We start from the raw sequence: 21,430 nt of genomic DNA on the forward strand, positions 1-21,430 counted from the left end.
GTGTTGGGGACGTTTCTTTGACTTTTATATTTTGTCAGAATATATATCTGTATTTATATCTAGATATAGATATGGACGAGATTTCCAGAAGAATGAACAGACGATGCCATGATTTTGCCTTCAGTGATGATGTATCTCCTGGGGGAGGGGTGGGGTTTTCTCAAGCCAGTGATCATAGTCCGAGAATCAGAGGATCAACATAATTGCCGCCTTCTGCTTCAGAAGCACTTGAACTAAATGTCTCTGTGTTTCCATGTCTGTGAATGGTGTGAATGTGGGTGTTAAGCACACAGAGAACGTACAGATGCATTTCTGGCTAACATGAATTGAAGCGAAAATATTTGGAAAGAGTCGGCTTTATCCTTGATACGAAGAGGTAAGATGCTGCAAAGTCTTGAAGATGAACAGAATAGTGAATGATATAATGTTAAAGCCGTTTTATCAATCGATCCCATCAAATGCTTGGGAAACTTGATATTGCTGAGTTTTATAGCTGTGCAATGACTTAATATTTAAAAGGATTTCCCCCTTTAAGCATACTGTGTTGATTGCAAAAACCTGTACAGTTCCTTTTATGGTACCTCATAATTCACTTTTTCATTGTCTTGACTGTGAGAAACGTGTTAGGATATGTTGGGCGTGAGATGGAGCATTTGCTAATTTTATTTTTCCTTTCTTTTCTCTGCTGGCATTGTGTTTCTGCATTCGAGTACCATGTGTATAATTAGCCTATGCGATAGCTTCAGTTTCATTGTTATTAATTATCCTTTTTACATTAAATTTTCACGTTTCTGCCACAGGCACCTTATGGTAACAAATATTTTCTTCTGGAGCCAAGGAAGAAAGTACACACATGTAATGAGCTTCTATATCATGCCAGGCTCTTTGCCCCATCACCTCATTTTACCCCTGTGTAACCATCAACAAAAGTGCTTATACACATTTTTTCTTAAACTGACATTTAAAGAGATTAAGTGATTTTCAGGTTTTCATATATTGGGATGGTAGAGTCAGAAGTTACACCTGCTGGTGTCTTGGCTTCATCATGACCTTTGCATAGGGTGTTTGCTGAGGAATAAGAACCTTGGGGATATTTTTTTCCACTTAGAAATAACCTGGAATTATGGAAAGTGCATGGAATGTGCAGTCAGGCAGGTCTGCATCACATTTATGCCCCTGATACCCCTTAGATGCCTGTTGGAGATTGATTAGACTCTCTTGAGGCTTAGTTGCCCCTTAAGAAACAGGGTTGACCAGACTTCTCTTCCCAAATGTCTGCAGGATTAGAAATACCACGCTCTCCCAGAATGAGCTGGATCACAGGGAGCTAGTCATCTCCCTTTCTTATTTCTCCACCCATCCTTCATTTTCCCAGGCTGTGAGCCACTGACGGAGGTTATTGATGGCTTCTGCAGGTGGAAAAACAGCTCAGTGAGCCCCAGAGAAGGACAGTTCTCTTTTTCGGTCTGTTTGCATCACCCTGTAAAAAGAGAAAAGAACAAGTGAAGACAGCCACGCCTTTCAAGCTGGGGTGCAGGAGTTGGAAGAGGGGTTTGTAGGAGATAAATCAAAGAAAATTGTCTAGAATTGGTACAAACGAAATTTGAGCTTAATAAGTGCTGGAGTGGTGAGGCAGAATTTGTGCTCCTCTATCTGAAAGACAATTTACTGCACCTCCAGGGGAAGGCATCTTGTTGGCAAAAGCTCGGAGGCACAGGAGCACTAATCTCATCCTGCTGAGGACCTGAGACTCACAGCCTTTCTCAAAGGCAGAGCTCTAGGCAGTCAGTCAATGCCCCTTCTTTCTTGGCATACCTCCTTTACGGAAAATATTAGGTACTGCTGCCCTGGTGACTCAGTGGTAAAGAATCCACCTGCCAATGCAGGAGATGCAGGGTTCAATCCCTGGGTCAGGAAGATCCTGGGGAGGAGGAAATAGCAACCCAGTCCAATATTCTTGCCTGGAAAATCCCATGGACAGAAGTACCTTGTGGGCTACAGTCCGTAGGGTCTCATAGGGTCAGAACTGAGCACACACACATACACACATTCAAAGCTCCCTCCCCGCCCCCACCATGAACTAGGTGTGGGGTAAACCAAGTGCTCAATTACACCAGGAGAAAATGACAAATATGTGTATATCCAGGGAGTTTCTTATTCATGTTCAACTTCTTGGGTGCTTTTTTTTTGGACTTTGGGAAAGATAATGTTATTGTTCACGTGTCATATTAAAGTATGTGTTTATGAATGATCTCACTGCCACAATTTAACCTTGGTGACAGCTCTGTGAAGAAGACCTAACCATTTCCATTTTATAGACAAGATTGCTTGTTCAGAGAAGTTCAGTGGCTGCCCCGGGGTCACACAGCTATTTGGGACAGAGCTGTTCCATTCGATGCCATGTGGTTTCACTGGCTTTTCAGTAGCACTTTGTCCAGGGACAGTATCATGGGAGGATACGGCTGTGCCTGTTCCATCAAAAGAGATAGATCTGTAGGGCTATATTTCTTGTTAGAGGTAGATTCTCCTGAAATACCCTTTTGGCTATACTGTGAAAGCCAGTGATTCAAAGATCCTTGCCAAAGGATCATCATAAATCCTGTTTAGACACAGAAATCCCTGAAGGAAGAAAGGTTCTTTGCAGTGGCCCACAGCCTGGAGCAAGTGTCCAGAAGAGGGAAATTTGCAGCCACGCTTGAATGAGAGCTGAGGGGCTTGTTTACATGGGCAGGGACACAGATGGTCCCATAAGTAGGATTTGATGAAGAGTCCCCCTCCCCCGACATGGAGAGCGGGTGAGGGCTTTTGGACAGTGTTGTCTGAGTGGCCACTGTCACATGTGGATTCTTATAATCCCCGTCCTGAGTTGTTATGTCTCATTCAGAGACAAGCAAGCTTGTCTGATATTCTGTTCCAGACCTTGGTGAAAACTGAAGGCATGGCTGACAGCCATTTCTTCCAGTCCTCTCTCCCTCCATCCCTTTAGTCAAGTCAGGCTGGCAGACCAGTCTGGCAGTACACACCCCCAAATGGTGGAGAGAGGAGCAGATCACCAGGCAGGCAAGCTTATCCTTCTGTCGAGTCAGTCTGCTCATGTTTGCCAGGATCCACCATGTGTAGGACACAGTGCTCTGTGCTCGAGGGTGTGAGATGTGAGGGAGGAGAATGGTAAGCGTGTGCGTGTGTGGTTAGGGGTGCTTTCTTCCTTTTGAAGGGATATTCCCAGGCATCAGCATTTTAATAAAGAATATTAACCGTTTCTTCCACCCCAGGATGGAAGACACTTTAATATCACCACAATAAGTTCTGCATTATTTTGTATAACAGTTAGGAAGAATATTATTTGGAACACACACACTCTGAGGAAGGCTTGGGCTTGGAAACAGAGGTGAAAATCACAAGGGTATGTCCATGGGAGCGTCTTACTAATGTTTATGTGCTTGGGTGCTTTTTTTGGACTTCAGGAAAGGTAATGTTATTCTTCATGTATCATGCATAAATCTATATGAATTATCTCACTGCAACAATCCTGTAAGGTAGACACTGTTAGGGTCACTTTCCAAATAAAAAAGAAGGTTCAGAGAGGTTAAGTCACATGCCCGAGGTCACAGGGCTAACATGTGAGGGGACGGTCCTCTGAACCCAGGTTGTTGTTCATTCAGCACTCAGTCATGTCTGCGACCCCAGGGACTGCAGCATGCCAGGCTTTCCTGAACCCCAGGTTACTAAGTCCAAACCAGCTGTATTCCTGTCCCTCCCTGGAGTTTTACTGCAGGGCATTGAAAGACAGTTAATGTGGGTATGTTGAACAAGCGCTGTTTTATTATGCTTATCACAACTTAATCCCTTTGGAGCCTTGGTGTTTTTGCAGTGCTAACTGATGCACAGCCCTGTCCTGTCCTCTGTGACATTCCTGTCCCTGCTTCCACATCCAGGCAGAGGAACCAGGGGAAGAGAAACTTAAATGAACGCCCCAAAGGGCAGTCACTGGGAGTCAGTGTGTATTTGCTTTATTCTGTTTGTTTGATTTAGAACAAAACAATGAGTGTTCCCTGCCTCTGGGTCCGAGGACTTAGCTTCAGATTTTACAACAGCGGTTCCTATGAATAATGCAAGAATTTCCAGGTTGTCTGAAAATAACCATGGCATCGAAGAGACACACGGAAATGAAGCTCAGGTGTTTACTTCCTCTTCCCCATGTCCCAAGCTCAGCAGCCTCAGGAGGTCTCAGTCCTCTCCCCACACTTACTGGAGGAGAATCTGCATTTTAATAATATCCTTTGTTCCTATAATTAATGTGACTTGCCCAGTACCTCCCAGCCAAGACCAGGGCCAGGATGAAGTGAGTGGGTCACTCAGCAGGGTCTAAAGTTTGCTCCAAATGCAGTGATCAATGTGAGCAATATTTAATACAATATTTTAAATACATATACATATTTAAATTAAAGGTACCTGGACATCCTCAGTCTTCTCCCTTCTAGATCCTTGGGAGAGAGGGTGGGAGAAAAGGCTAGAGAAGTTCTGGGAGCTTTGATTTCTTGTGAAATTGCATTGAGTTGTTTCTATTTTGGTCTGCATACCTCTATATTATTGGATTTTCCATAACTGTGATTATACACAAAGAATGGACTATTATAACCCAAACATTTAAACTCCGAGTTCAGTTTGACTCCTGAACATAGATCATACTAATGATGCTGATAACGATCAAAGTAGTAGGTAAGGTTCATCTAGGGCTTGCAATATGCTAAATGCCTTCCATGAATGAACTTATTTCATCTATACAGGAACCCTATGAGAGAGGTTCCATTTTTATTTCCACTTTAGAGATGAAGAGATGGAGGGGTACAGAGGATAAGGCAGCTTGTCTGAGGTTGTCCAGTTAGTAGTAACTAGCAGGGGTTGAATTCAGATCCAGACAACTTGCTCCAGAGCTTGCTCTCCTGCTGCTGCTGCTAAGTCGCTTCAGTTGTGTCCGACTCTGCGACCCCATAGACGGCAGCCCCCTGGCTCCCCTGTCCCTGGGATTCTCCAGGCAAGAACACTAGACTGGGTTGCCATTTCCTTCTCCAATGCATGAAAGTGAAAAGTGAAAGTGAAGTTGCTCAGTCGTGTCTGACTCTTAGTGACCCCATGGACTGCAGCCCACCAGGCTCCTCAGTCCATGGAATTTTCCAGGCAGGAGTACTGGAGTGGGGTGCCATTGCCTTCTCCTTGCTCTCCTTACTACTTAACAAATCTACAAAGAAAATAGTGTCGGGGTGGGGGGGGGGTAGGGAGATGAATTTACATGGTATTCAAAGTTCTAAAGCAAATTTATGCAGGTTTCTTTTCCTTCAGTGTTCAAGTATTAGATTGCCAAGTGTCTTTTTAGCCTGGAAAATCTGTCCCTTTTTACATTTTTTATGTTAAAACGCTCTTTAAAACAATGAAACAAGAGCAATAGACGATAGTAGTTGCCTTTCAAAAATGTGCCTAAAATTTTGGCTGCCATTTTCTTTTTAATTAGGCCAGGAGTGGGGCGGGGCAAAGATGCTTTTCCTTGGAGGGGAGGACACATGTTTCAGTCTCCCCTGCCATGCTGGCCGCACCTGTGAGCCCAGGTGGGCCCCCCCGGTGGCCCTGCCCCGCCCCTGTCTTTGCTTGCTCCGGCCTTCCTGGCTGGCGTCTGTGTGGGACTCATTAGCAGTGGGTGTGTGTCTCGCCACAGTGGTTTATTCACAAGGCTGCCGGCGGTGCCAGGGATAGTGGCCGCCTCTCTGGCTGCCCGGGCCAGTCGCCGCTCCCCACTGTCCAGTACAGAGCTGGGCCGCACCCTCTCACGGCCCTTCAGCCTCTGGAGTCCCCGTGGGAGGTGCCCTGGGATCGAGGAGGGAAGGTACCTTGGAGATGGACTGTCGCGGCCGGCTCCCGCCTCTCAAGGAAGACTCTAGGCGGCCAGCGCCTGCGCGGTGACCTCTGCGATGGTGCAGTGAGTAGGCACTGAATTTAACGCGCCTGGCCTCTCCATCAGCCAGCTCCCGTGCAGGTGCCGGCCGCAGTGGCTGGCCCGGACGTGGGACGGGAATGATGGCACAGGGATCCCGGCAAAGGGAACAGGCTCTGGCGGACACAAGCTTAGTGCGGGTTTTATTTACGCCCCGCCCGGGCTATCGCAGCTGTCCCCTCCGGACCGCTCTGTACGATGTGCGCTTTTTCTGTACCTGCTACTCCCGACCTCCAGCTGATTTGAGGTTGGTTTTTAATTCCGGCTTGGGCGCTCCTGCTGTCAGAGCCAGGGCCCGAGGCTCAGCCTGAACTGTTGATCCTATTTTAGGAGTTTAGGGAAGTTTGTTCTGGCCCATCGGTGAGAGAGCTGGTGTGAGCTGGGACCCGTTGCCAGATTGTGGTGCCTGGGGACATGCACTTGGGGCACTCCTTCCATCTTTGTCTTTGTCTGGTCTCCTGCTCATTAAACCTTCCTGGGCCTGTGGAGTTGACTACCAATTGGTGCCTGACCTACTTACAGGCTCCCTGTAAGTAGGGAGCCACTACATTCGCCCTCGCTCATCATAATAAACGGATCATAAAGGCTGGTTCACTGTGATTCAAAGTGGACTCATTTTAGAATCCTTTCTACTTCCTGAGGTGTGTATTTGTGCATGTGGATACATGTGTGATGCATGTGTGTGGATTCATGTACGCCTGTGTGTGTGTGTGTGTGTGTGTGTGTGTTGTGCAGCTACCTGAATGCAGGCTGGCATGTTCCTCGTTGCTATGCTGGTGCTTTGCTTATGGGAGCAGTCCTGTGCTGTGTATCAGGGTATTGTTAACAGGCTTGCTGTTTTCCCTGCATCCATCTCCTTTCATTTTCTACTTGGAGCACTTTCTCGTGAGCAAGGGTGCTCACATTTTCTGCTCTTGGTGTCAGCTCTGTTTGCCTCTCTTCTGCCAAAGGGCACCATGGCGTTACTCAAAGGACCTTTTGAACTGTGTGTTCAATGAGTGAAGAGCTCATTCGGGACGGTTACTGGGACAGCACACGCTTCCAGCGGGTCCCGGTTGCCTCATTGCTGGGCCGTGACTCATGCCTTTGGCGTCTGCCTCTGCTGATCTCAGAAGCCATGTGGGAGGTTGGTTTTGTTGGTGCATCCCGGGGTCTGTGACCTTTTCAGCACCGTTTTATCTCACATTTTGAAAGATACTTCCCCCCTCTCCAACAAACTGCAGTTATAAAGTAATAACCGATCTGTGTTCTCATTTTTAATTAATCGTATATACATAATTGCCAATCAGAGTTTCCAATCAGTATGAGTTAATCAGCCTTAACATTTATTTATTCACCCAGCACCTTCTCTGTGGCTGACCTATGCCAGGTGCTGGGAATAGAAAAGGGAACACGAATCAGTCTTAGTGGGAGTTTCCAGTATATTCTGTTCTTGTTAACTCATCATTTTAACTTGGGGTAGAGTTGATTGAGCTCCCTCTGTGTGTCCAGAGTGGCACCAGTTTCCTTGAGTATACCACCCCGTTTCCTGCTCAGAGCACTCCAGTGAGGTAGGCATTTGACACACCACTTTTCACATCAGGCAACTGACAGAGTTACAGAGTTGAGTCATTCACTCCAAGTCACATTTAATCACAAAGCAGAGGATTTGAACTCAGGATTGCAATACTCTAAAACTTTTCCATGGATATTACAATCACTAACTCCCTGAATTCCTTCCTTCTCTTCCCTACTGGGTAGGTGTTTGCTTTCATGGGCACGAGAGTGCCGTATGTTTTCTCCATGTTCTAGTGTTTCTGGTTTAGGGTTCTCCCTCCCCCTTTTTCTGAGATATAATTGAAATATAACGCTGTCCTAGCCCAGGGTGCACCATATAATGATTTGATATATAGATACACCACAAAATGATCACCACACTCAGTTAACATGGATCGCTTCACATAGTTACATATTTTGTTCTTGTGATGAGAACTTTTAAGATCTACTCTCTTGGCAACTTTCAAATATATAAAACATGATTGTTTGAAGTCTCTGTTTGTACTTAAGTTTGAGGTCTCTGAAAACCCTAAGTACAGATGAGTGTGTTGCCTCATAGAATAAATGGAGCTGCAGGCTTCCTAAGACATTCAGCTTACTCACCTCCTGCTTAGATGAGGAAACAGAGTAGCAAAGGGGTTTGCCTGTGGTCACACAGCCTCAGAGTCTGGACATGTACTCAGGACCCCTGACGTGTTGCTCACAGCACATTTCCTTGTTACTGGCTCATCTGTTCTCTCAAGAGGTCTTCTGGGTAATTCTCTTCAGGCTGGCGGTAAGAGCAGCCAGCATTAGAGGAGGACATGGGCTCATTAAGGGTGGAGTCTAAGTTTGTCCACCCCTCTGTTCCCAGTCTCCAATACAGCCCCACATCCACCTAGGTGGTCAGTAGGTGCGTGTTGGATGAAGGAACTGGATGAAATGAAGGGGGGCCTCCAGGGATAATCCAATCGTGCTACCTTTTTGGTACTTGTTGAACTCCCTTCTTGCATCCTCCCACACCAAAGGGTACTTTAGAACCAAATTGATGATATCAATATTTAATTGGACACTTTGATGATTCAGTCATTTAGCATCATAAACTATTTTCCTGTTTCTATTTTGGAATAAATTGGCTGGTTCTTTTGGTATCTCTCGGCAGAATTTTTTTTTTTTTTTTTTTTTTGGTTCTACGGGAAATTGATGGAGGGATTTCAGTATCAGGCTCCTGGTTCCCTTTGGGTGTGGCCACCTCATGTTATCTTCTGTGCAAGAGAGATGCTGCCAGTTGCCTAATGAGACTTTATACAATTGCAAATTTATGTCTAAGACAGATAATATCTTTTTTTTTTACATTATATAAGAAGTGAGGAAGAAGAGAGGGGAAAAACCACCCACGGTTCCTCCACTCTGACTCATAAATTGTCCTTATTTTTCTCCTCCTTTCCAGTACTCAAGAATATTTTTACATCATCGTAATTGGAGTGAAGATTTTGTTTCATAATGAACCGTGTTGAAAAATTCCAACATGTTCTTCCACATTGCTTTACAATTCGCATAATTTCAGTTTGGGGAAGGACTGCAATTTCATGCAGGGTGTGTACTGTGTCTTACTTTAAAATCGTCCTATTACAACAAGGCAATTTTGGCTTTAGGTGAGCAGAAAGATATAGTTATTATTGAGAATCTGGGTGAAATAGAATAGGATTAGAAAAGATTTGCCATACCTAGAAGGTCCTGTACTTCAAGTCAGTTATTCCATATCAGCCAGCTTGTTAAAAGCTCAAGTGCTCTGTTTCCTTAATGAAAAAAGGAACACTTGAAACATTCACAGAGAAGCCGAGAACTGGCCAATATCAGAATTTTTTGGTCCTTTTCTCTATTTTTAATAATTTAGAATGTTAAAATGCCATTAGAAGCAAGCATCCTTCCTAATTGCCAGAAGCATTTTCCTCATTTCTGAAAATGGGTAGCATTTTAACTGGCAGCCAAAACAACCAAAGCAATAAACAGTGAAAGCTGAGTACTTAGGAAAGCCAACTTGGTCTTCAAACTTCTTCAGGAGAAACAATTAGAAAGGCAGAAAATGGCTGAAATAAATCCATCCACTCACGTTCAGTTCAAATGTGTTAGAAGTCGTCCTTGTAGGAGGCTATGGGGTTTGAGGGGATGTGGCTGCAGAAGTGACCTGGTGATGAGCTGACCTGGAAGAGAAGGTCGGGAGGCTAATTCTGTTTGCATTGTAATCCAGCGGGGTCATGGAGGGGATTGTCTTTAGGCCACTAAAAATAGACAGTCTAGTAGATCCAAGTAAGCTGCCATTTCTCCTTTCTTTTCGTCCTATCTTATTTTGGGAGCTCTCTCCCTTCTCGCCCTCCCGCCTCCCCTGTAACTCGGTGTTTGCTTTGGATAAGCCATGGGTGTCTGTGTGCTGGGGACGAGAGGGAGGCAGGAGATGTCAGGACCCCCACTCACCCTGCAGCTACCATACCATCCACATTTGCTTCCTCCTTTCCTTCTTCCCCCTCCCTCCCCGTTCCTTTCTGTCCCACCTTAACTTGGTCCTCAATACTAGTGTTTATGTCTGCAAAAAGACTGGCACATAGAACTACTCGACACGTTATTATTGAATAAGTGAAGGAATGAATGGTGAGAGCTGTAGAGAAGAAAGCCTTGTAGTGAGGGGATCGTGGGGCTAGGAAGACGTCTGCCTCCCTTGAATGCACACGCATTACTGTTGTGATACCCTCCTGTTTCCTCTTCCTGCGTGTACCCGTTGCGTCCTATGTAATATCTAACCTGTTCACATATATGTTCTCTCTGGCTGCCTAGTCATCTGTCTGTTGTATGCTCTAATGAGCATACAAATAGAAATAATTTTCTATTTTCCCCCTTGTGATTCTGTGAATTTCCTGCAGATTTTTGTGAATAAAACCTTACTCTCTTGTACACCCATAGCTGATTCATGTCAAGATATAGCAAAAACCACCACAATATTGTAAAGTAATTAGCCTCCAATTAAATAAATTAATTTTAAAAAAACCCTTACTCTCACCCCTGCTATGTATAAAATGGACAAAACAGAGCTCCCGTGGATTAAACAGAGAAGAGGAAGATGTGGGGATCCCAGAACCCCACCCACCCACGCTGCCCTCACCCACCACAGCCCCGTCAGTAGCCTCTGGGGAATCTGGGAATTTCCTAGTCTCTGCTAAACACAGTTAGAAGAATCGCTGGATTAGAGCACCACTGAGTTTCCAGTTGGCTCTTACATCCTGAGATTTGTAATGACCTTCAACCTTCAAGTCTGCGTCTCTGTGCTTAAAGTTTATAACAAATGCAGATAATTATACACTAGGTGCTACAGGAGATTTAAGGGATGCAGAGCTTCTGCTCTCTGTAAGTTCACAGGGATGGGGGGTGGCAGGTAAATGTAATGGTTCCCTAAAACAACGAGGTACCCTAGGGCGTAAGGCCAGAATGGCTGATAAAGATTGTGAGCAGTCGATATTGCCCCGTGCCTGCATGCTAAGTCATTTCAGTTGTGTCTGAAATGTGACCTAATGGACTGTAGCCCACAAGGATTCTCTGTAGCCCATGGGATTCTCCAGGCAAGAATACTGGAGTGGATTGTCATGCCCTCCTGCAGGGAATCTTCCCAACCCAGGGATTGAACCCGTGTCTCTTATGTCTTCTGCATTGGGAGGCGGGTCCTTTACCACTAGCGCCACCTGAGAAGCCCTCGATATTGCCTCTCATTCCATCAAATACTGGTTGAGCATCACAGTTGATTTAAAAGGGTCCCAAGAAAAAGACGTGATCCATTCTGTTTCATTAACCATTTAAAATTTTTTATGTCACTCATCATTAATTGTTTGCTGTTTATTTTTTATGCTCGCTTCCTAACTCTGCCACTGGATATAAGCTCTGCAGAGATAGCAGCCCTGATGTTTGGACTATAGTGTCCTGAGCAGGATCTGACACATAGTAGATGCTCAAGAAGCAGTGGGGGTCGGGTTGAATGGTTGGTAGTGATGATGCCCTAAGGAGCTGGTGTGTATGTGTGTGTGTAGAGGTGGGAAAGGAAGGTGAATTATCACGAGGTCATCATTTTGTTAGGGCCTTGGAGGACAAAGAAAAGTTTAAAAAGATGAAAAGAGTTTAATGCATTCTATGCAAGACAAAAGTGGGATCGAAGGTCGAGAAGGGTGAGATCATATGGTAGGTGGGGCCAAAAACGATCAGTTCCTGGAAGGAGCTGCCCCTGGTGAGGCCGAAAGTTGGCTGAGCTCGCTCATGCAGGGCGTTCTGTGGGGTCAGAGTGGGGTAAGAATGAAAGTCAGATCGCCAGGGTTTGAAGCCCTGTAAGTTAGGGGCCGGGGTGCATTAACTCAGCCTCTCTGTGGTACATTTCTCCATTTTCTAATTCATGTGGTGATCCATGTAAGCACAGGCCCTCGAAGAAAGCCATCTTGCTTGCAACAGCCAGAAGAGGCCAACCCAAGGAGGACTTCTATTCTTTGAAACCAGGAGCGGCAGAAGCCGACTCACAGTGCAGAGTAGGACTGTACCAGCCTGTGCAGGATGGACGGGCCCTCACATCCTCCAGGGAGAGAGGTGCTGCCGGCATCCTCCCACAACCCCTTCCTTCCCTCACCTGCTAGAGACTCTGCGTGTCCTCCACACCCGCTCTGCTCTAAGCTGCCAAATAATTCCAGCTCCACTGTGTTTACTCTCAGGATGTTGCTCGTTGCCTGAGGCAGGGTCGTCCATGTGAGAACCAATGGGGTAAATAACTGTCTGGCCTCAGTGTCTGGAATGACTGTGATCTGAGGACGGGCTCTCCTTTCGTGGGCTCGTGGCCCTGCACCTGAACGTGGTTTCCGTCCCCATGTGTGGTGCAGCCTGGGCGAGTGTATGAGTTCTTAGCCAGAGCTCTGCCTGTGAACCTTCGTTCAAGTTATTCTATGCTGCCATTTCTCCTCTTCTCGCTTTTATCGTGTGAAGCAATACTACATGTTTTCTGTGCTGTAGGCCTCCTCGCAGGCAGCCTTAGGTCCCCTTTGGGATAAAACAGGGTGTACCTAAGATGTGTGACAGGAATTCTAAAGAGAGGCAGGGTGGATTCTGTGTCCAGTGAGTTTACAACCTAGTTTCTTCTCCAGGAAGACCTATGTTCCTGGAGATTTCTGGACTCTAGCTCTCGCCTCCACCACCAGGTAGGGACTGAGGTTTGTCTCTTCCTTGTCATTCTGTCTCTACTCTTGCAAGGGAGCCATGGTCATTCCTTGCAGTCCCCTCATGCACAGGATCTGAGGGGTCACTCTGGTCACTCTGAGGCTCCTGCAGAGAAACCATGGGATGCTGGGGGCAGGGTCTTCGTGGGCCCTGCGCCTTACCACCTCCTACTTGGGGCCTCGGTCTCTCCTTCTAGGGCCCCCCACCACCAATTTCAGTCAGTCATTCATGCTGGTCTTCACAAATCTGGTGTGAATATCTGGTCTTCACCCTCATTGCTATTTACTTCATATTTTCTTTTGGCTCATTCTGCTTTTCTTCAATATTTTTGAAGAAAATTATATCATTTATCATCAATGGCAAACTAGTACCTCATCATGAATAGAAAGTGTTAAATGCTCAGTCCTGTCCCACTCTTTGGGATCCCATAGACTATAGCCCACCAGGCTCCTCTTGTCCATAGGATTTTCCAGGCGAAAGTACTGCAGTGGGTTGCTCTGCCCTTCTACAGGGGACCTTTCTGACCCAGTGATTAAACCTGGGTTCCCTGCATTGCAGATTCTTTACTATCTGAGCCACAAGGGAAGCCGCCATCCTAAATAGAAATGCTGAGTGCTGCTGAGTGCTAGGTCGCTTCATTCATGTCCAGTTCTTTGCGACCCTATGGACTGTAGCCCGCCAGGCTCCTCTGTCCATGGGATTCTCCAGGCAGTATTCTGGAGTGGGTTGCCATGCCCTCCTCCAGGGGATCTTCCCAACCCAGGGATTGAACCCATGTCTCTTGTCTCCTGCATTGGCAGCCAGGTTCTTTACCATGATCACCACCTAGGAAGCCCTCCTAAATAGAAGGTAGCCTTCAACTAAATAAAATAAAAAGGAAACAATATAGTCAGTCTACTCTGAACCTGAGACTACCTTCTCAGTTAAAAGAGATATTTGTTCAGGGATCACCGCAAGTAGAGACATTACTTTTGCTGAGATCAGGACAGAAAGATAATTGAAAAGGTACTTCTCCACTTCCTGATTCATTGTCATTTAATGGCAATAATAATAACAGTAATTTGTTGGGCCCCTATTGTGTCAGGCATTGCACTAATTGTTCATCTTTACATAGAGTCGGTGTAACAGAAATGTGATAGATTTTTGATCATGATGATGTGGACTAACATTTAGTGAACAATTAATTTGTCCCAGAAAATAATAGTGTACTTTGCATGTATTAACTCATTTGCCCTCACCACCAGAGGTTCCGAAGGGTGTTGAGATGCCTGTTTTACAGATAAGGAAACAACCCTTAGTCATGGAGCTGGTGAGGAGTCAAGTCCCAAATGCCAACAGGCAGGGCCGCTATTTCCTACCCCAGCAGGGGCTGCGCTTCTTTCCAGGGTCTGTCTAATCCACAGCATGGCCTCCCTACCCTCTTGCTGCTTGCTGGGTGACACACCTACTTGGTCTGGTTCCTGGCTGTCCCTGAGGTAACCAGACCATCTTGTCAGGGGCTGTGAAATCTGGCTGTGTTTACATGTCTCCCCGAGAGCTAAAGGAAGACTTTGTTTGCCCTCATGGTCTCCTGCATATGCAGTGTCCTCTTAAAGATGGCTTCATCCTGGTATCAGGTTTGCCCCATGAAATCAAAGACTCAGAGTGACTATCAGGGAGGGAAAGAGCCTAGAGATCTTCTAGCTCAGTATTTTCCCAACTGTGGTCAGAACTCTGTTGGAAGGAGCTGGGCTGCTGTTAGCTGGGGAACTGATTGCTTCAACTGCAGAATTTTGTAGACTCAGAACAAGAAAGAACCTTACTGACCATCAAATCCAGTCCAGTGCCCCGGGTCAAAATGTATAAGTTGCTGGATATGGAATGTGGTTTAAATATTTTAAGAAGTAAGAAATCAGCATGTTCATAGTGTGTGTGTGTGTGTAACTCACACACTTACAGTATCAGATAACTGAAGATATCAAAGCCTGGAAAGCATACAGAAACCCTGTTTCAAAATTCAGCCTGATTTTCTCGGCTGAAACCTTAAGATAGCGATTTAGCAAGTGAACATTACGGTGGAAGGGGCTTCCCAGGTGGCGATAGTGATAAAGAACTAGCCTGCCCATGCAGGAGACACAAGAGATGTGGGTTTGATCCCTGAGTTGGAAAGATCCCCTGGGGGAGGGCATGGCCATCTACTCCAGTATTCTTGCTTGCAGAATCCAGTGGACAGAGGAGGCTGACAGATTATGTTCCATAGAATCACAAAGACTCAGACACAACGGAAGTGACTTAGCACGCACCCAGCACAGTGGAAGACCTCACAGAGCCTCTGATTTGAGTACAGAAAGGCCATTTGCCTGTCACTTCCACATTAATGATCTAAGCTCAGTCTAATAAGATGACCCAACTCTACACAACTGTGATCAATGCCATTTTATCTTCAGTTTCAGTTCTTATCATTGAAGTTGGTAAAAGTAGCCTTCACTTGTTATTTGAAGAATTTCTTTTTAAAGATGAAAAGAAAGAAATGGACGATGGTGTGTGTGTGTGTGTGTGTGTGTGTATGTGTGTGTACTTCTGCCTGGGAGGGAAGTCCAGGGGGAACAGCCTAGAAAATGCTTCTTATGAGGATATTAGATTCTTGATATTGGCATGCCATTCTTTAAGAATCTCAAAATTGATGCACACAGTGGAGAATATTATTCTACCAATAAAGTGCAGCAAAGTATAGCTGAAACCTTTTAATGGCCCACTTCCCCTGCCGACCCTGAATGAATCCAGCATACTTAGTGAGGTGTGATAAGGATGCAGAGTGCCCACTAGACTAGCCTGCTGTCTCATATAGTCTCTCTGTGGCCAAATTCATATTTATTCCTAAAGAAAAACTGCAAGTCACCACCGACAGTGGGCCTTCTTTGCACCTGTGCACAGGTGGGACTTTGGTGTTAGGGACTTACTTCTTTATTTATTTTTGATCATTTGTTCAGAAATCACTTGGGAGCATTAGTTTATGCCTCTGTCCACCTGATTTACAATAAAGAAGAAAACATTCATGATTCCTGACCTTGTGGAGCTTGTCGACACTTTGAATTTGTACAGCTTGTATCTTCAGAGTAAGTGTCTAAGAAGAGATGAATAACAAAATGGCATTTTCTTTTTCTTAATTTTACATTGCAGAAGGACACTCCTATTTACTTTTGAGAAGCCTTGGGCTCAAGAGAGAACCCTCTCCTACTACATCATATATCAGCCATATTGCTATGGCCAGTGCAGTTTGCTCTTCTTCCTAAGAGAAGTCTGAGACTGTGACTGTTTCTGCTGCTGCTGCTGCTAAGTTGCTTCAGTTGCATCCGACTCTGTGCGACCCCATAGACGGCAGCCCACCAGGCTCCTCCGTCCCTGGGATTCTCCAGGCAAGAACACTGGAGTGGGTTGCCATTGCCTTCTCCAATGCAGGAAAGTGAGAAGTGCACGTAGCAAAAACTCTCAGAGAGTGTGTATGGCCATGTATGTGCGTGTGTGTAAAGACCAAGACATTTGCAAATAAGTGGCTTTCTTGGCTGTATGGAGGCTGCTCAGATTTGATGAAACTACTGTTTCAGGCCTCGGGTCATGGTCAGAGGTCTTTGCTGTTCATCATTTCATTTGGGGGGTGGTGCTTCATCAATGTCTGTTCTCTCTCTCTCTCTCTGGATACTTCAGTAGCCTAGTAAGGTGATGTAGTAGTCCTTGATCTTTTTATTTTTTATTTTTTCAATCACTTCATTATTTCCCTAAATCAGTGCCCTAATTTATGTCTGAAGAAAATAGTTGAATGTTGTGGTTGGATGGATTGCCATAGGTTCAAACTGCTTGTGTCCCAATCATGGCTTTGTTGTTTAGTGACTTTTTGAATAAGGGGCAACTTTATTCAGCCTTTCTGTGCCTCGATTCCTGGTTATGAAATAAAATAGCACCTGACATATAGGACGGTTATGGGATTAAATTCTACATGATAGCCCAGGGCCTGGCACTTTGTGAGCTCTCAGTAACTGTTAGAAATCGTCTTAGCTGTTTGGATTACGGTGTGTCTGGGTGCTCCCCAGCTCCAGGGGGTGCGGGAGAGCTGAAAGAGCTAGCATCACGTGTACGTGACTGTAACCATACCCTCGAGTCCTCGGAGATGATTAAGTGCTTCACTTGGCTTCGAAAGTATTTGGGAAGTATTGATCACACTTTTTCAAACTCAGTACTTGTACAAACACATGGATTTACTGTCAGTCACTAAGGAAGTACCTATTGGTTACCCAGTGTTGTTAATAGCCAATTGCGTACAAAATGATAGTCCATTTTACTGATCTTAACTATTTTAGAAAACAAACTGAACAGCTCCACATAGCTGTTATCAAGGCTCAGTAATTTGGGCCAAGGGAGTGTCTTATTATTGTCCTTAAAAGATTATGAATTTTACCATCAGGTAGGTAAGAAAGCAATAGGTTTTCAGTGGTCTAAAATTTAAAAACTAAACACTTTTATGGTGGTTCTCTATTTCACCTCTACATTTTCTGCATTTCTTCCATAGGCCAAGCCCTTTAGAGGGTTAGCAGGCTGACCCAGGACAGACAGAAAATGAGTGTAAGACTTGATTTCTGTCTTCTAGGATCTCAAAGCTTTCTTGGATGCAATGTTGGAAGAGGCAGACAGCCATAATAACAAAGAACTCTACCCGTGGGAGAAATCAAGACGTAATAGGGTATACCAAGGGAATCTGCACGCCCAAGTCTGCAACAGGGAGCAGGGAAAGTTCCACCACAGTTATACCAGCAATGAATGGGAGGGGAATTCAGCTGAGGGAACAGTATGTGCGGGGAGGAATGGAGGTACATAGCCTGCTGGGAATAGCAGGCCCTACCTGGGCAGGAGGTAAAGCTGGGACAGACCAGGGAGAATTGTGTCAGCTGTGTTGCGCAGTGTGGATGTTTCTTCACCTGGTAGGGAACTGTTTACAGTTTAAATATTCTCAGAATCATTACGTAAAGATTGCTCTTCAGGCTTCCCTAGTGGTTCAGTGGTTCAGAATCCACCTGCCAATGCAGGGGACACGGGTTCCATCCCTGGTCTGGGATGATCCCCACGCCTTAAGGCAAGTAAACTCGTGCACCACAACTCCTAAGGCCGTGCTTAGAGCCTGGGAACCACAGTTAATGAAGCACACTCGCCCTAGAGCCTGCACTGCGCAAGAGAAGCTACCACAAGGAGAAGCCTATGAACCACAGCTAGAGAGCAGCTGCTGCTTGCCACAACTAGAGAAAGCCCTCCAAGCAGCAATGAAGACCCAGTGCAACCAAAAATAAAATACTAAGATTGCTGTCCAAGGAGGTTTCTGTTTTGTCATGTGCATTACTGTCAAATGTTGGATGTTTGTTCATTCACGACAAGGAGACAAGCTAAATAAACTTCAGAAGAAGGAGCAGATATTGTTCTGAGACAGGTGTGATCACGTGTGCCCGGCTTGCTTTGTTTACCCCAGCAATGCTTTCTACAACTTTTCCAGTTGATCTGATGGACATCCCCAAGATTCTCCTGAGGCTGCTGCTGCCGCTGCTAAGTTGCTTCAGTCGTGTCCGACTCTGTGCAACCCCATAGAGGGCAGCCCACCAGGCTCCCCCGTCTCTGGGATTCTCCAGGCAAAAACACTGGAGTGGGTTGCCATTTCCTTCTCCAATGCATGAAAGTGAAAAGTGAAAGTGAAGTCGCTCAGTCGTGTCTGACTCCTAAGGACCTCATGGACTGTAGACCACCAGGCTCCTCTGTCTATGGGATTTTCCAGGCAAGAGTACTGAAGCTAGATTATATTTATTTTTATTTGCTTTCCATCTCCTCTTCACCATGGCCCCCCAAAACTTAAAAATAAACTTGCTGCTATTTTAGGGCAAAATATATATGTATATATTCTCTTGGAGAAAGGCTTTTCATTTTCTTTCTAAGTGCTCCCAGGTTCTATAACAATAGACTCATGTATGTATGTGACTTTTATAGTGGATGTGTTTAGCTTTTCCTCTTTCTCTGACATTGTATTCCTTTTTTATTCAGTAGAGAAGTCATGGCGAAGTGGGAAGGCAGATCCTTGGGAGCATGGGAAGTGTGGATTTGAATTCTTATTCTACTGCTAATTAGCTTTGTTATCTTGGGCAAGTTATTTAACTTCTCTGAGGTTTGATTCCTTTCTCTTTTAGGAGGTAGGAACAGAATAAAACAAGCCCCGACCAGTGCTGTCGGGAAGATTAATTAAAGGAAAAATGCATGTAGAGGCACCAAGGCTATATATATTGGGGCTATGTAGTAGGTACAAGTAAAACTGGAGCATCCTCTATTGCACTTGTTAATATGGTAAAGGGTAGAAAGAGAAACTCCATCATTTGGGCAAGAAATAGGGATAAAATGTAGAGTAGGAGGAGGTTTGCTCATATGCTAGGAGACTGTTTGTTTATTCATTTCCCAAAGATATTACAAAGGCTGTGAATATTTATTTAGTTCTGCTCCCAATAGCCCTTCTAATAGGGAATTATTTGGGTACAACGAAAGACATTTGTAAATGTGGCTGATAAGACTGACACTGGACAAGGAGTGTTTTGTTGGACACAAGAATTCTATTGTCCCTGGCTTCAGTTGTCAAGTGCCCGGGGAACCCAGAATTTATGGTGACAGCACAATGGGCCTTTCAGGGCCCAGCGAAAGAGCTGTGAGATCCTGCTCCCCGGCTTTTCAGGGCTTCTAATCTTTTTATCGGGCCCGGACAATGCCGGATTCAGCTGCTGCCTGCGCCTCCTGACTGTCCATTGGCCGTCAGGTATTGTGCGGTAATTACCATGGTGACAATGGGCCCTCTCTACGCCAGTCCATCGGTGGTTTGGAAAACGGCAAAGGTTGTCACTTTGTATTAGGGGCCTCTAAAGGCATGGCTTACTTAGAAAAACTACCAAAGAGAAATCAAGATAATCGTGTTAAGAGTTTGATTTAAAGGGCCACTGTGTCAAATCCATTTGGAGCCCAGGAACTCTATGGATGTTTCCTTGTAATTACAGCCAGACGTTGGGCATCATCCCACACAAGCAGCAAGTAGCCGGCCATGGCGAGTTTGCAGGGAGCCCTGAGCTGTGGGCAGCTGGCAGCCTTTAACGTCATATGGAACAGAGATCTCAGCTGAGCCTTTGAACTCTGAGGGGTCCCTGAACTTCTCTGAGAATTCAGTTCCTCATATGAAAAGGAATGGGGTGGAAAATGCTTATGGATGAATAGTAATTATATATTCCATGAGTATGTATTAATGTATGCAAATATAGTCCCATACAGATGTGACAGTTGGACCATAAAGAAGGCTGAGTGCCGAAGAAGTGATGTGTGTGAATTATGGTGCTGGAGAAGACTCTTTAGAGTCCCTTGGACAGCAAGGAGATCAAACCAGTCAATCCTAAAGGAAATCAAGGCTGAATATTCATTGGAAGGACTGATGCTTAAGCCAAAGCTCCAAGACATTGGCCACCTGATTCGAAGAACAGACACAGTGGGGAAAAACCCTGATGCTGGCAAAGTTTGAGGGCAGGAGGAGAAGGGGGCAACAAAGAATGAGATGGTTGGATGGCATCACCAACTCAAAGGACATAAGTTTGGGCATACTCCAGGAGAGAGTGAAGGACAGGGAAGGCTGGTGTGCTACAGTCCGTGGGGTTGCAAAGAATCAGATATAATTTAGCAACTGAACAACGACAACAAATATATGAAAGTTATCCACCTACCATAGAGCTCTGTAAATAGCAAATATACAATGGAAGGTAAAGCGATTTAATCATACACAATTGAAAAAGCATAACCTACGTGTTTTTGTAATTGCAGCTACTAATTATCAACTGTCTATTCTAAGTGAGGTATTTATTCTCACTATTCTTTACGATAATCAATAATCCCACAAAAATTATTGATATCCCCATTTTATAGTGAAGAAAGTGAGGCTCAAAGAGTTCTTGCCAAAGTCAAATTAGCTTGGAAGAGGCAAAGCCTGTATTTTAAGTCCTGTCCCCTCACATTTAATAACTTACTTCTTCCCTCATTTTTAAAAAATCATAATCTGCAAACCTGTCTATCTTACAAAATATGCTTCATCATGTGGCTTTGGAACTTGGGTGATAAAAGGAAAGAAAAACACCCAGTGCTGAGTATTGTTTTGGTTTATTCATCCCTTCCACAATGTCAGGAACATGTGACCCCTGTACAAGGAAATAGCCCCCACCTACAGACACCCAGTCTCAACTTCCTCTGCCCCTTCTCCTGCCTGAAGAGCAAGAACACACAGCAGCATCAGCAGCACAGCCTGGTATTCCTAGACCACCAGGAAAGGATATGGCCTTTGCTTGAATTCTTTGCCTAATAAAAGTTTCAAAAAGCTGATATTTTATTTATTCAATAATAATGTATTTAATCATAGTTCGTATTACTCAGTTCCCTACCAAAATATCTCAGATTGACTGTTGTGTTGTTAGACCAAAAAGTAGAAATGAACGATCACTTTTCAAAGGAACAGGCATGATTTACCCTGGCAAGTAGGTCTTGTCATGGATTCTTAAAGCTGGCGGGAACGGAGTGGATTTTTTTTAGCGATTTGATCTGTTGCTTCATTGCACTATACGTTTGGATGTTTACCACTCAGCCTGTTTCTTCACCTGTAAAATGGAG

At 45.0% G+C, this 21,430-nt stretch overlaps 1 protein-coding gene across 2 annotated transcripts in view; it reads left to right on the forward strand.

Annotated features, from left to right (window-relative positions):
* Window positions 1-21,430, forward strand: part of CDH11 (cadherin 11) — a 154,519-nt gene that overhangs the window by 38,775 nt on the left and 94,314 nt on the right. The window contains exon 1 of one of the 2 annotated variants that reach the window (XM_027516389.1): window positions 5,909-5,971. The exons of the other annotated variant lie outside the window; for it this stretch is intronic. The gene's annotated coding sequence lies outside the window, so the exon portion shown is untranslated. Of the gene's footprint in view, window positions 1-5,908; window positions 5,972-21,430 lie in introns of those variants that run through there. 2 annotated transcript variants of the gene reach the window in all.

Source organism: Bos indicus x Bos taurus, chromosome 18 (genome assembly GCF_003369695.1).
Source record: "Bos indicus x Bos taurus breed Angus x Brahman F1 hybrid chromosome 18, Bos_hybrid_MaternalHap_v2.0, whole genome shotgun sequence".
NCBI classification, from domain to species: domain Eukaryota; kingdom Metazoa; phylum Chordata; class Mammalia; order Artiodactyla; family Bovidae; genus Bos; species Bos indicus x Bos taurus.